Source organism: Lissotriton vulgaris, chromosome 5 (genome assembly GCF_964263255.1).
Source record: "Lissotriton vulgaris chromosome 5, aLisVul1.2, whole genome shotgun sequence".
NCBI classification, from domain to species: domain Eukaryota; kingdom Metazoa; phylum Chordata; class Amphibia; order Caudata; family Salamandridae; genus Lissotriton; species Lissotriton vulgaris.
In genome coordinates, this window is record NC_141693.1 from 20,694,316 (window position 1) to 20,708,578 (window position 14,263).

A 14,263-nucleotide genomic window follows, 5' to 3' on the forward strand; every position below is an offset into this window, starting at 1 on the left:
GCTGGAAAGATAACTCTGGCGGTTAATGCACTCGCTGCAGAGATGTGTGTGTGCCCAGCAACATTCAGGGGATAGTAGTGCTGGAAAGATAACTGAGGCGGTTAATGCACTCGCTGCAGAGATGTGTGTGTGCCCAGCAACATTCAGGGGATAGTAGTGCTGGAAAGATAACTCTGGCGGTTAATGCACTCGCTGCAGAGATGTGTGTGTGCCCAGCAACATTCAGGGGATAGTAGTGCTGGAAAGATAACTCTGGCGGTTAATGCACTCGCTGCAGAGATGTGTGTGTCCCCAGCAACATTCAGGGGATAGTAGTGCTGGAAAGATAACTCTGGCGGTTAATGCACTCGCTGCAGAGATGTGTGTGTGCCCAGCAACATTCAGGGGATAGTAGTGCTGGAAAGATAACTCTGGCGGTTAATGCACTCGCTGCAGAGATGTGTGTGTGCCCAGCAACATTCAGGGGATGATACTGCTGGAAAGATAACTGAGGCGGTTAATGCACTCGCTGCAGAGATGTGTGTGTGCCCAGCAACATTCAGGGGATGATAGTGCTGGAAAGATAACTGAGGCGGTTAATGCACTCGCTGCAGAGATGTGTGTGTGCCCAGCAACATTCAGGGTATGATAGTGCTGGAAAGATAACTGAGGCGGTTAATGCACTCGCTGCAGAGATGTGTGTGTGCCCAGCAACATTCAGGGGATAATAGTGCTGGAAAGATAACTGAGGCGGTTAATGCACTCGCTCCAGAGATGTGTGTGTGCCCAGCAACATTCAGGTGATAATAGTGCTGGAAAGATAACTCTGGCGGTTAATGCACTCGCTGCAGAGATGTGTGTGTGCCCAGCAACATTCAGGGGATAGTAGTGCTGGAAAGATAACTCTGGCGGTTAATGCACTTGCTGCAGAGATGTGTGTGTGCCCAGCAACATTCAGGGGATAGTAGTGCTGGAAAGATAACTCTGGCGGTTAATGCACTTGCTGCAGAGATGTGTGTGTGCCCAGCAACATTCAGGGGATAGTAGTGCTGGAAAGATAACTCTGGCGGTTAATGCACTCGCTGCAGAGATGTGTGTGTGCCCAGCAACATTCAGGGGATAATAGTGCTGGAAAGATAACTGAGGCGGTTAATGCACTCGCTGCAGAGATGTGTGTGCCCAGCAACATTCAGTGGATAACAGTGCTGGAAAGATAACTCTGGCGGTTAATGCACTCGCTGCAGAGATGTCTGTGTTCCCAGCAACATTCAGGGGATAATAGTGCTGGAAAGATAACTCTGGCGGTTAATGCACTCGCTCCAGAGATGTGTGTGTGCCCAGCAACATTCAAGGGATAATAGTGCTGGAAAGATAACTCTGGTGGTTAATGCACTCGCTGCAGAGATGTGTGTGTGCCCAGCAACATTCAGGGGATAATAGTGCTGGAAAGATAACTCTGGCGGTTAATGCACTCGCTGCAGAGATGTGTGTGTGCCCAGCAACATTCAGGGGATAATAGTGCTGGAAAGATAACTGAGGCGGTTAATGCACTCGCTGCAGAGATGTGTGTGTGCCCAGCAACATTCAGGGGATAATAGTGCTGGAAAGATAACTCTGGCGGTTATTGCACTCGCTGCAGAGATGTGTGTGCGCCCAGCAACATTCAGGGGAGAATACTGCTGGAAAGATAACTGAGGCGGTTAATGCACTCGCTGCTGAGATGTGTGTGTGCCCAGCAACATTCAGGGGATAGTAGTGCTGGAAAGATAACTGAGGCGGTTAATGCACTCGCTGCAGAGATGTGTGTGTGCCCAGCAACATTCAGGGGATAGTAGTGCTGGAAAGATAACTGAGGCGGTTAATGCACTCGCTGCAGAGATGTGTGTGTGCCCAGCAACATTCAGGGGATAATACTGCTGGAAAGATAACTGAGGCGGTTAATGCACTCGCTGCAGAGATGTGTGTGTGCCCAGCAACATTCAGGGGATAGTAGTGCTGGAAAGATAACTCTGGCGGTTAATGCACTCGCTGCAGAGATGTGTGTGTGCCCAGCAACATTCAGGGGATAATAGTGCTGGAAAGATAACTGAGGCGGTTAATGCACTCGCTCCAGAGATGTGTGTGTGCCCAGCAACATTCAGGTGATAATAGTGCTGGTAAGATAACTCTGCCGGTTAATGCACTCGCTGCAGAGATGTGTGTGTGCCCAGCAACATTCAGGGGATAGTAGTGCTGGAAAGATAACTCTGGCGGTTAATGCACTTGCTGCAGAGATGTGTGTGTGCCCAGCAACATTCAGGGGATAGTAGTGCTGGAAAGATAACTCTGGCGGTTAATGCACTCCCTGCAGAGATGTGTGTGTGCCCAGCAACATTCAGGGGATAATAGTGCTGGAAAGATAACTGAGGCGGTTAATGCACTCGCTGCAGAGATGTGTGTGCCCAGCAACATTCAGGGGATAATAGTGCTGGAAAGATAACTGAGGCGGTTAATGCACTCGCTGCAGAGATGTGTGTGTGCCCAGCAACATTCAGGGGATAGAGCTGGAAAGATAACTGAGGCGGTTAATGCACTCGCTGCAGAGATGTGTGTGTGCCCAGCAACATTCAGGGGATAGTTGTGCTGGAAAGATAACTGAGGCGGTTAATGCACTCGCTGCAGAGATGTGTGTGTGCCCAGCAACATTCAGGGGATAATAGTGCTGGAAAGATAACTGAGGCGGTTAATGCACTCGCTGCAGAGATGTGTGTGGGCCCAGCAACATTCAGGGGATAGTAGTGCTGGAAAGATAACTCTGGCGGTTAATGCACTCGCTGCAGAGATGTGTGTGTGCCCAGCAACATTCAGGGGATAGTAGTGCTGGAAAGATAACTCTGGCGGTTAATGCACTCGCTGCAGAGATGTGTGTGTGCCCAGCAACATTCAGGGGATAGTAGTGCTGGAAAGATAACTCTGGCGGTTAATGCACTCGCTGCAGACATGTGTGTGTGCCCAGCAACATTCAGGGGATAGTAGTGCTGGAAAGATAACTCTGGAGGTTAATGCACTCGCTGCAGAGATGTGTGTGTGTCCCGTAACATTCAGGGGATAATAGTGCTGGAAAGATAACTCTGGCGGTTAATGCACTCGCTGCAGAGATGTGTGTGTGCCCAACACCATTCAAGGGATAGTAGTGCTGGAAAGATAACTCTGGCGGTTAATGCACTCGCTGCAGAGATGTCTGTGTGCCCAGCAACATTCAGTGGATAACAGTGCTGGAAAGATAACTCTGGCGGTTAATGCACTCGCTGCAGAGATGTCTGTGTTCCCAGCCACATTCAGGGGATAATAGTGCTGGAAAGATAACTCTGGCGGTTAATGCACTCGCTCCAGAGATGTGTGTGTGCCCAGCAACATTCAGGGGATAGTAGTGCTGGAAAGATAACTCTGGCGGATAATGCACTCGCTGCAGAGATGTGTGTGTGCCCAGCAATATTCAGGGGATAGTAGTGCTGGAAAGATAACTCTGGCGGTTAATGCACTCGCTGCAGAGATGTGTGTGTGCCCAGCAACATTCAGGGGATAATAGTGCTGGAAAGATAACTGAGGTGGTTAATGCACTCGCTGCAGAGATGTGTGTGTGCCCAGCAACATTCAGTGGATAATAGTGCTGGAAAGATAACTCTGGCGGTTAATGCACTCGCTGCAGAGATGTGTGTGTGCCCAGCAACATTCAAGGGATAACATTCAGGGGATAATAGTGCTGGAAAGATAACTGAGGCAGTTAATGCACTCGCAGCAGAGATGTGTGTGTGCCCAGCAACATTCAGGGGATAGTAGTGCTGGAAAGATAACTGAGGTGGTTAATGCACTCGCTGCAGAGATGTGTGTGTGCCCAGCAACATTCAGGGGATAATAGTGCTGGAAAGATAACTGGCGGTTAATGCACTCGCTGCAGAGATGTGTGTGTGCCCAGCAACATTCAAGGGATAACAGTCCTGGAAAGATAACTCTGGCGGTTAATGCACTCGCTGCAGAGATGTCTGTGTGCCCAGCAACATTCAGTGGATAACAGTGCTGGAAAGATAACTCTGGCGGTTAATGCACTCGCTGCAGAGATGTCTGTGTTCCCAGCCACATTCAGGGGATAATAGTGCTGGAAAGATAACTCTGGCGGTTAATGCACTCGCTCCAGAGATGTGTGTGTGCCCAGCAACATTCAAGGGATAATAGTGCTGGAAAGATAACTCTGGTGGTTAATGCACTCGCTGCAGAGATGTGTGTGTGCCCAGCAACATTCAGGGGATAATAGTGCTGGAAAGATAACTCTGGCGGTTAATGCACTCGCTGCAGAGATGTGTGTGTGCCCAGCAACATTCAGGGGATAATAGTGCTGGAAAGATAACTGAGGCGGTTAATGCACTCGCTGCAGAGATGTGTGTGTGCCCAGCAACATTCAGGGGATAATAGTGCTGGAAAGATAACTCTGGCGGTTATTGCACTCGCTGCAGAGATGTGTGTGCGCCCAGCAACATTCAGGGGAGAATACTGCTGGAAAGATAACTGAGGCGGTTAATGCACTCGCTGCAGAGATGTGTGTGTGCCCAGCAACATTCAGGGGATAGTAGTGCTGGAAAGATAACTGAGGCGGTTAATGCACTCGCTGCAGAGATGTGTGTGTGCCCAGCAACATTCAGGGGATAACAGTGCTGGAAAGATAACTCTGGCGGTTAATGCACTCGCTGCAGAGATGTGTGTGTGCCCAGCAACATTCAGGGGATAGTAGTGCTGGAAAGATAACTGAGGCGGTTAATGCACTCGCTGCAGAGATGTGTGTGTGCCCAGCAACATTCAGGGGATAGTAGTGCTGGAAAGATAACTCTGGCGGTTAATGCACTCGCTGCAGAGATGTGTGTGTGCCCAGCAACATTCAGGGGATAGTAGTGCTGGAAAGATAACTCTGGCGGTTAATGCACTCGCTGCAGAGATGTGTGTGTCCCCAGCAACATTCAGGGGATAGTAGTGCTGGAAAGATAACTCTGGCGGTTAATGCACTCGCTGCAGAGATGTGTGTGTGCCCAGCAACATTCAGGGGATAGTAGTGCTGGAAAGATAACTCTGGCGGTTAATGCACTCGCTGCAGAGATGTGTGTGTGCCCAGCAACATTCAGGGGATGATACTGCTGGAAAGATAACTGAGGCGGTTAATGCACTCGCTGCAGAGATGTGTGTGTGCCCAGCAACATTCAGGGGATGATAGTGCTGGAAAGATAACTGAGGCGGTTAATGCACTCGCTGCAGAGATGTGTGTGTGCCCAGCAACATTCAGGGTATGATAGTGCTGGAAAGATAACTGAGGCGGTTAATGCACTCGCTGCAGAGATGTGTGTGTGCCCAGCAACATTCAGGGGATAATAGTGCTGGAAAGATAACTGAGGCGGTTAATGCACTCGCTCCAGAGATGTGTGTGTGCCCAGCAACATTCAGGTGATAATAGTGCTGGAAAGATAACTCTGGCGGTTAATGCACTCGCTGCAGAGATGTGTGTGTGCCCAGCAACATTCAGGGGATAGTAGTGCTGGAAAGATAACTCTGGCGGTTAATGCACTTGCTGCAGAGATGTGTGTGTGCCCAGCAACATTCAGGGGATAGTAGTGCTGGAAAGATAACTCTGGCGGTTAATGCACTTGCTGCAGAGATGTGTGTGTGCCCAGCAACATTCAGGGGATAGTAGTGCTGGAAAGATAACTCTGGCGGTTAATGCACTCGCTGCAGAGATGTGTGTGTGCCCAGCAACATTCAGGGGATAATAGTGCTGGAAAGATAACTGAGGCGGTTAATGCACTCGCTGCAGAGATGTGTGTGCCCAGCAACATTCAGTGGATAACAGTGCTGGAAAGATAACTCTGGCGGTTAATGCACTCGCTGCAGAGATGTCTGTGTTCCCAGCAACATTCAGGGGATAATAGTGCTGGAAAGATAACTCTGGCGGTTAATGCACTCGCTCCAGAGATGTGTGTGTGCCCAGCAACATTCAAGGGATAATAGTGCTGGAAAGATAACTCTGGTGGTTAATGCACTCGCTGCAGAGATGTGTGTGTGCCCAGCAACATTCAGGGGATAATAGTGCTGGAAAGATAACTCTGGCGGTTAATGCACTCGCTGCAGAGATGTGTGTGTGCCCAGCAACATTCAGGGGATAATAGTGCTGGAAAGATAACTGAGGCGGTTAATGCACTCGCTGCAGAGATGTGTGTGTGCCCAGCAACATTCAGGGGATAATAGTGCTGGAAAGATAACTCTGGCGGTTATTGCACTCGCTGCAGAGATGTGTGTGCGCCCAGCAACATTCAGGGGAGAATACTGCTGGAAAGATAACTGAGGCGGTTAATGCACTCGCTGCAGAGATGTGTGTGTGCCCAGCAACATTCAGGGGATAGTAGTGCTGGAAAGATAACTGAGGCGGTTAATGCACTCGCTGCAGAGATGTGTGTGTGCCCAGCAACATTCAGGGGATAGTAGTGCTGGAAAGATAACTGAGGCGGTTAATGCACTCGCTGCAGAGATGTGTGTGTGCCCAGCAACATTCAGGGGATAATACTGCTGGAAAGATAACTGAGGCGGTTAATGCACTCGCTGCAGAGATGTGTGTGTGCCCAGCAACATTCAGGGGATAGTAGTGCTGGAAAGATAACTCTGGCGGTTAATGCACTCGCTGCAGAGATGTGTGTGTGCCCAGCAACATTCAGGGGATAATAGTGCTGGAAAGATAACTGAGGCGGTTAATGCACTCGCTCCAGAGATGTGTGTGTGCCCAGCAACATTCAGGTGATAATAGTGCTGGTAAGATAACTCTGCCGGTTAATGCACTCGCTGCAGAGATGTGTGTGTGCCCAGCAACATTCAGGGGATAGTAGTGCTGGAAAGATAACTCTGGCGGTTAATGCACTTGCTGCAGAGATGTGTGTGTGCCCAGCAACATTCAGGGGATAGTAGTGCTGGAAAGATAACTCTGGCGGTTAATGCACTCCCTGCAGAGATGTGTGTGTGCCCAGCAACATTCAGGGGATAATAGTGCTGGAAAGATAACTGAGGCGGTTAATGCACTCGCTGCAGAGATGTGTGTGCCCAGCAACATTCAGGGGATAATAGTGCTGGAAAGATAACTGAGGCGGTTAATGCACTCGCTGCAGAGATGTGTGTGTGCCCAGCAACATTCAGGGGATAGAGCTGGAAAGATAACTGAGGCGGTTAATGCACTCGCTGCAGAGATGTGTGTGTGCCCAGCAACATTCAGGGGATAGTTGTGCTGGAAAGATAACTGAGGCGGTTAATGCACTCGCTGCAGAGATGTGTGTGTGCCCAGCAACATTCAGGGGATAATAGTGCTGGAAAGATAACTGAGGCGGTTAATGCACTCGCTGCAGAGATGTGTGTGGGCCCAGCAACATTCAGGGGATAGTAGTGCTGGAAAGATAACTCTGGCGGTTAATGCACTCGCTGCAGAGATGTGTGTGTGCCCAGCAACATTCAGGGGATAGTAGTGCTGGAAAGATAACTGAGGCGGTTAATGCACTCGCTGCAGAGATGTGTGTGTGCCCAGCAACATTCAGGGGATAGTAGTGCTGGAAAGATAACTCTGGCGGTTAATGCACTCGCTGCAGAGATGTGTGTGTGCCCAGCAACATTCAGGGGATAGTAGTGCTGGAAAGATAACTCTGGCGGTTAATGCACTCGCTGCAGACATGTGTGTGTGCCCAGCAACATTCAGGGGATAGTAGTGCTGGAAAGATAACTCTGGAGGTTAATGCACTCGCTGCAGAGATGTGTGTGTGTCCCGTAACATTCAGGGGATAATAGTGCTGGAAAGATAACTCTGGCGGTTAATGCACTCGCTGCAGAGATGTGTGTGTGCCCAACACCATTCAAGGGATAACATTCAGGGGATAATAGTGCTGGAAAGATAACTGAGGCAGTTAATGCACTCGCAGCAGAGATGTGTGTGTGCCCAGCAACATTCAGGGGATAGTAGTGCTGGAAAGATAACTGAGGCGGTTAATGCACTCGCTGCAGAGATGTGTGTGTGCCCAGCAACATTCAGGGGATAATAGTGCTGGAAAGATAACTGGCGGTTAATGCACTCGCTGCAGAGATGTGTGTGTGCCCAGCATTATTCAAGGGATAACAGTCCTGGAAAGATAACTCTGGCGGTTAATGCACTCGCTGCAGAGATGTCTGTGTGCCCAGCAACATTCAGTGGATAACAGTGCTGGAAAGATAACTCTGGCGGTTAATGCACTCGCTGCAGAGATGTCTGTGTTCCCAGCAACATTCAGGGGATAATAGTGCTGGAAAGATAACTCTGGCGGTTAATGCACTCGCTCCAGAGATGTGTGTGTGCCCAGCAACATTCAAGGGATAATAGTGCTGGAAAGATAACTCTGGTGGTTAATGCACTCGCTGCAGAGATGTGTGTGTGCCCAGCAACATTCAGGGGATAATAGTGCTGGAAAGATAACTCTGGCGGTTAATGCACTCGCTGCAGAGATGTGTGTGTGCCCAGCAACATTCAGGGGATAATAGTGCTGGAAAGATAACTGAGGCGGTTAATGCACTCGCTGCAGAGATGTGTGTGTGCCCAGCAACATTCAGGGGATAATAGTGCTGGAAAGATAACTCTGGCGGTTATTGCACTCGCTGCAGAGATGTGTGTGCGCCCAGCAACATTCAGGGGAGAATACTGCTGGAAAGATAACTGAGGCGGTTAATGCACTCGCTGCAGAGATGTGTGTGTGCCCAGCAACATTCAGGGGATAGTAGTGCTGGAAAGATAACTGAGGCGGTTAATGCACTCGCTGCAGAGATGTGTGTGTGCCCAGCAACATTCAGGGGATAACAGTGCTGGAAAGATAACTCTGGCGGTTAATGCACTCGCTGCAGAGATGTGTGTGTGCCCAGCAACATTCAGGGGATAGTAGTGCTGGAAAGATAACTGAGGCGGTTAATGCACTCGCTGCAGAGATGTGTGTGTGCCCAGCAACATTCAGGGGATAGTAGTGCTGGAAAGATAACTCTGGCGGTTAATGCACTCGCTGCAGAGATGTGTGTGTGCCCAGCAACATTCAGGGGATAGTAGTGCTGGAAAGATAACTCTGGCGGTTAATGCACTCGCTGCAGAGATGTGTGTGTCCCCAGCAACATTCAGGGGATAGTAGTGCTGGAAAGATAACTCTGGCGGTTAATGCACTCGCTGCAGAGATGTGTGTGTGCCCAGCAACATTCAGGGGATAGTAGTGCTGGAAAGATAACTCTGGCGGTTAATGCACTCGCTGCAGAGATGTGTGTGTGCCCAGCAACATTCAGGGGATGATAGTGCTGGAAAGATAACTGAGGCGGTTAATGCACTCGCTGCAGAGATGTGTGTGTGCCCAGCAACATTCAGGGTATGATAGTGCTGGAAAGATAACTGAGGCGGTTAATGCACTCGCTGCAGAGATGTGTGTGTGCCCAGCAACATTCAGGGGATTATAGTGCTGGAAAGATAACTGAGGCGGTTAATGCACTCGCTCCAGAGATGTGTGTGTGCCCAGCAACATTCAGGTGATAATAGTGCTGGAAAGATAACTCTGGCGGTTAATGCACTCGCTACAGAGATGTGTGTGTGCCCAGCAACATTCAGGGGATAGTAGTGCTGGAAAGATAACTCTGGCGGTTAATGCACTTGCTACAGAGATGTGTGTGTGCCCAGCAACATTCAGGGGATAGTAGTGCTGGAAAGATAACTCTGGCGGTTAATGCACTTGCTGCAGAGATGTGTGTGTGCCCAGCAACATTCAGGGGATAGTAGTGCTGGAAAGATAACTCTGGCGGTTAATGCACTCGCTGCAGAGATGTGTGTGTGCCCAGCAACATTCAGGGGATAATAGTGCTGGAAAGATAACTGAGGCGGTTAATGCACTCGCTGCAGAGATGTGTGTGCCCAGCAACATTCAGTGGATAACAGTGCTGGAAAGATAACTCTGGCGGTTAATGCACTCGCTGCAGAGATGTCTGTGTTCCCAGCAACATTCAGGGGATAATAGTGCTGGAAAGATAACTCTGGCGGTTAATGCACTCGCTCCAGAGATGTGTGTGTGCCCAGCAACATTCAAGGGATAATAGTGCTGGAAAGATAACTCTGGTGGTTAATGCACTCGCTGCAGAGATGTGTGTGTGCCCAGCAACATTCAGGGGATAATAGTGCTGGAAAGATAACTCTGGCGGTTAATGCACTCGCTGCAGAGATGTGTGTGTGCCCAGCAACATTCAGGGGATAATAGTGCTGGAAAGATAACTGAGGCGGTTAATGCACTCGCTGCAGAGATGTGTGTGTGCCCAGCAACATTCAGGGGATAATAGTGCTGGAAAGATAACTCTGGCGGTTATTGCACTCGCTGCAGAGATGTGTGTGCGCCCAGCAACATTCAGGGGAGAATACTGCTGGAAAGATAACTGAGGCGGTTAATGCACTCGCTGCAGAGATGTGTGTGTGCCCAGCAACATTCAGGGGATAGTAGTGCTGGAAAGATAACTGAGGCGGTTAATGCACTCGCTGCAGAGATGTGTGTGTGCCCAGCAACATTCAGGGGATAGTAGTGCTGGAAAGATAACTGAGGCGGTTAATGCACTCGCTGCAGAGATGTGTGTGCGCCCAGCAACATTCAGGGGATAATACTGCTGGAAAGATAACTGAGGCGGTTAATGCACTCGCTGCAGAGATGTGTGTGTGTCCAGCAACATTCAGGGGATAGTAGTGCTGGAAAGATAACTCTGGCGGTTAATGCACTCGCTGCAGAGATGTGTGTGTGCCCAGCAACATTCAGGGGATAATAGTGCTGGAAAGATAACTGAGGCGGTTAATGCACTCGCTCCAGAGATGTGTGTGTGCCCAGCAACATTCAGGTGATAATAGTGCTGGAAAGATAACTCTGGCGGTTAATGCACTCGCTGCAGAGATGTGTGTGTGCCCAGCAACATTCAGGGGATAGTAGTGCTGGAAAGATAACTCTGGCGGTTAATGCACTTGCTGCAGAGATGTGTGTGTGCCCAGCAACATTCAGGGGATAGTAGTGCTGGAAAGATAACTCTGGCGGTTAATGCACTTGCTGCAGAGATGTGTGTGTGCCCAGCAACATTCAGGGGATAGTAGTGCTGGAAAGATAACTCTGGCGGTTAATGCACTCGCTGCAGAGATGTGTGTGTGCCCAGCAACATTCAGGGGATAATAGTGCTGGAAAGATAACTGAGGCGGTTAATGCACTCGCTGCAGAGATGTGTGTGCCCAGCAACATTCAGGGGATAATAGTGCTGGAAAGATAACTGAGGCGGTTAATGCACTCGCTGCAGAGATGTGTGTGTGCCCAGCAACATTCAGGGGATAATAGAGCTGGAAAGATAACTGAGGCGGTTAATGCACTCGCTGCAGAGATGTGTGTGTGCCCAGCAACATTCAGGGGATAGTTGTGCTGGAAAGATAACTGAGGCGGTTAATGCACTCGCTGCAGAGATGTGTGTGTGCCCAGCAACATTCAGGGGATAATAGTGCTGGAAAGATAACGGAGGCGGTTAATGCACTCGCTGCAGAGATGTGTGTGGGCCCAGCAACATTCAGGGGATAGTAGTGCTGGAAAGATAACTCTGGCGGTTAATGCACTCGCTGCAGAGATGTGTGTGTGCCCAGCAACATTCAGGGGATAGTAGTGCTGGAAAGATAACTCTGGCGGTTAATGCACTCGCTGCAGAGATGTGTGTGTGCCCAGCAACATTCAGGGGATAGTAGTGCTGGAAAGATAACTCTGGCGGTTAATGCACTCGCTGCAGACTTGTGTGTGTGCCCAGCAACATTCAGGGGATAGTAGTGCTGGAAAGATAACTCTGGAGGTTAATGCACTCGCTGCAGAGATGTGTGTGTGTCCCGTAACATTCAGGGGATAATAGTGCTGGAAAGATAACTCTGGCGGTTAATGCACTCGCTGCAGAGATGTGTGTGTGCCCAACACCATTCAAGGGATAACATTCAGGGGATAATAGTGCTGGAAAGATAACTGAGGCAGTTAATGCACTCGCAGCAGAGATGTGTGTGTGCCCAGCAACATTCAGGGGATAGTAGTGCTGGAAAGATAACTGAGGTGGTTAATGCACTCGCTGCAGAGATGTGTGTGTGCCCAGCAACATTCAGGGGATAATAGTGCTGGAAAGATAACTGGCGGTTAATGCACTCGCTGCAGAGATGTGTGTGTGCCCAGCAACATTCAAGGGATAACAGTCCTGGAAAGATAACTCTGGCGGTTAATGCACTCGCTGCAGAGATGTCTGTGTGCCCAGCAACATTCAGGGGATAACAGTGCTGGAAAGATAACTCTGGCGGTTAATGCACTCGCTGCAGAGATGTGTGTGTTCCCAGCAACATTCAGGGGATAATAGTGCTGGAAAGATAACTCTGGCGGTTAATGCACTCGCTCCAGAGATGTGTGTGTGCCCAGCAACATTCAAGGGATAATAGTGCTGGAAAGATAACTCTGGTGGTTAATGCACTCGCTGCAGAGATGTGTGTGTGCCCAGCAACATTCAGGGGATAATAGTGCTGGAAAGATAACTCTGGCGGTTAATGCACTCGCTGCAGAGATGTGTGTGTGCCCAGCAACATTCAGGGGATAATAGTGCTGGAAAGATAACTGAGGCGGTTAATGCACTCGCTGCAGAGATGTGTGTGTGCCCAGCAACATTCAGGGGATAATAGTGCTGGAAAGATAACTCTGGCGGTTATTGCACTCGCTGCAGAGATGTGTGTGCGCCCAGCAACATTCAGGGGAGAATACTGCTGGAAAGATAACTGAGGCGGTTAATGCACTCGCTGCAGAGATGTGTGTGTGCCCAGCAACATTCAGGGGATAGTAGTGCTGGAAAGATAACTGAGGCGGTTAATGCACTCGCTGCAGAGATGTGTGTGTGCCCAGCAACATTCAGGGGATAGTAGTGCTGGAAAGATAACTGAGGCGGTTAATGCACTCGCTGCAGAGATGTGTGTGTGCCCAGCAACATTCAGGGGATAATACTGCTGGAAAGATAACTGAGGCGGTTAATGCACTCGCTGCAGAGATGTGTGTGTGCCCAGCAACATTCAGGGGATAGTAGTGCTGGAAAGATAACTGAGGCGGTTAATGCACTCGCTGCAGAGATGTGTGTGTGCCCAGCAACATTCAGGGGATAATAGTGCTGGAAAGATAACTGAGGCGGTTAATGCATTCGCTCCAGAGATGTGTGTGTGCCCAGCAACATTCAGGTGATAATAGTGCTGGAAAGATAACTCTGGCGGTTAATGCACTCGCTGCAGAGATGTGTGTGTGCCCAGCAACATTCAGGGGATAGTAGTGCTGGAAAGATAACTCTGGCGGTTAATGCACTTGCTGCAGAGATGTGTGTGTGCCCAGCAACATTCAGGGGATAGTAGTGCTGGAAAGATAACTCTGGCGGTTAATGCACTTGCTGCAGAGATGTGTGTGTGCCCAGCAACATTCAGGGGATAGTAGTGCTGGAAAGATAACTCTGGCGGTTAATGCACTCGCTGCAGAGATGTGTGTGTGCCCAGCAACATTCAGGGGATAATAGTGCTGGAAAGATAACTGAGGCGGTTAATGCACTCGCTGCAGAGATGTGTGTGCCCAGCAACATTCAGGGGATAATAGTGCTGGAAAGATAACTGAGGCGGTTAATGCACTCGCTGCAGAGATGTGTGTGTGCCCAGCAACATTCAGGGGATAATAGAGCTGGAAAGATAACTGAGGCGGTTAATGCACTCGCTGCAGAGATGTGTGTGTGCCCAGCAACATTCAGGGGATAGTTGTGCTGGAAAGATAACTGAGGCGGTTAATGCACTCGCTGCAGAGATGTGTGTGTGCCCAGCAACATTCAGGGGATAATAGTGCTGGAAAGATAACTGAGGCGGTTAATGCACTCGCTGCAGAGATGTGTGTGTGCTTAGCAACATTCAGGGGATAGTAGTGCTGGAAAGATAACTCTGGCGGTTAATGCACTCGCTGCAGAGATGTGTGTGTGCCCAGCAACATTCAGGGGATAGTAGTGCTGGAAAGATAACTGAGGCGGTTAATGCACTCGCTGCAGAGATGTGTGTGTGCCCAGCAACATTCAGGGGATAGTAGTGCTGGAAAGATAACTCTGGCGGTTAATGCACTCGCTGCAGAGATGTGTGTGTGCCCAGCAACATTCAGGGGATAGTAGTGCTGGAAAGATAACTCTGGCGGTTAAT

The 14,263-nt window shown here is 49.6% G+C and overlaps 1 protein-coding gene across 1 annotated transcript in view; it reads right to left on the minus strand.

Moving 5' to 3' along the window:
* LOC147710017 (class I histocompatibility antigen, F10 alpha chain-like) overlaps positions 1-14,263 on the minus strand; it is a 237,703-nt gene that overhangs the window by 174,749 nt on the left and 48,691 nt on the right. The window lies entirely within an intron of this gene.